Here is a 1,425-nt window from a genome sequence, read left to right as displayed (position 1 = left end):
CCGGCCCGGCCTGGCGAGCAGGCGGCCGCCTCCGCGCCCTTCGCCGGCCGGCGGGTGCGGGTCGCCCCCCGCGCCTCGGAGCCCGAGCGGTCGGCAGCGGCTCAGGGCACCTCGGGCGTAACTCGGTCTGCTCAGGACCGCCGAGGGTTTCCTGTTTGTCTTTCTGGGCAACGCCAGGGTTTGCTTGCAACAGACAACATACAGCACCACCTTGGCACGCTGCGATTTTCCAGAGGAAAACACAGGCTCTCTTTCTGATGTGTATTGGCTTAAACTAATTTGATGTCAGCTGAAGCTTAGCTGTGTTATTCTTACATTTTCTTAGCTCGCTGATCACATAATGAATAAAGTTGATGGTTGGGGAAAACAACATCCGTACTCCAAGGGCTAAATTCATTTATSCTAGTGGAAACTTATCTGTATGTAAAAGTACTAGCAGCTATACACTTCTCTTTAAACCTTTCCTTCTTCCAGCCAATGTTTACCTTCTCTTTCCTAGACCATGCTCTTCTTTCATTGCTTCAGTTATACTTCTTATAACATGTCTTCTCCATTTGTAAAAAAAAATGAACTGCTCTGTTGCATTTTTGGAATTACATTTACTCTTGACTCTTTAAAAAAACAACTTAGACGAGCTTCTGTGTTTGCATGCTGGTGTGAGGAAGCCATGCTTGMAGGTTTGGTTCTCCAGAGGTCTTAGCTTCTCAGTACTCGGCTTTGTGGGAAACAAACTCTGCAAGCATTTCTCTATATGTGTTCAGCACTTGGAAGAATCATTTTTTTGAAGATGGAAAGAAGTTACCTGTTTAAAAGGTAAACAGTATTGTATGCCACAGGCATTAAAAGACAAAGGAGAGAAGAGTTAAATTTAATGACCACGAGGTTATTGTATAATCAGACAGGTTAGTCATGGGCAAGGACATCTGCGTAGCTACACATAAGCAAGCAAAGTATTTTGAAAAACATTGAAGATCCCTCCTACAAAATGAGTCTGTCAGAGTGATTCAGGTCTGTCTAAATGGGATTTCCTGAAAATCTTGGGTTTGAGGAAGTAGTACGTGGTAAAACCCTGTCTCCCCACAGTCTGTACCCAAAATCCCTTGCAGTTCACTGGGATCTGAATTTCATTTGATCTGTCCCAGCTTACTGCATCTCATACTTGCTTAATTTGACAGCTGCCTCTCTGATTTCTCTWCTAATATCAATCAGTATTGCTTGATATATTGCTTTCTTTTTGAGTTGAGAATAGGTCACTTTGCTTGACTTTAATTTGAGAAAATGTTGCCCCTGTGCYCACTGATATATTGGTTCTTTCTCTTGAGACTGTGGGAAAGAGAGAAGGTTGATTCAAGAAAGTCGTGCTTCTGGCCTCAAATTCATAACTTTCCATTCCTTGTTTTTCTGCTTGTGTAAGTGCTTCTGTTG

The sequence above is a fragment of the Rhea americana genome, unplaced genomic scaffold (genome assembly GCF_003343005.1).
Source record: "Rhea americana isolate MKP2758 unplaced genomic scaffold, rheAme1 scaffold_115, whole genome shotgun sequence".
NCBI lineage: Eukaryota > Metazoa > Chordata > Aves > Rheiformes > Rheidae > Rhea > Rhea americana.
This window is presented reverse-complemented; position numbering follows the sequence as displayed.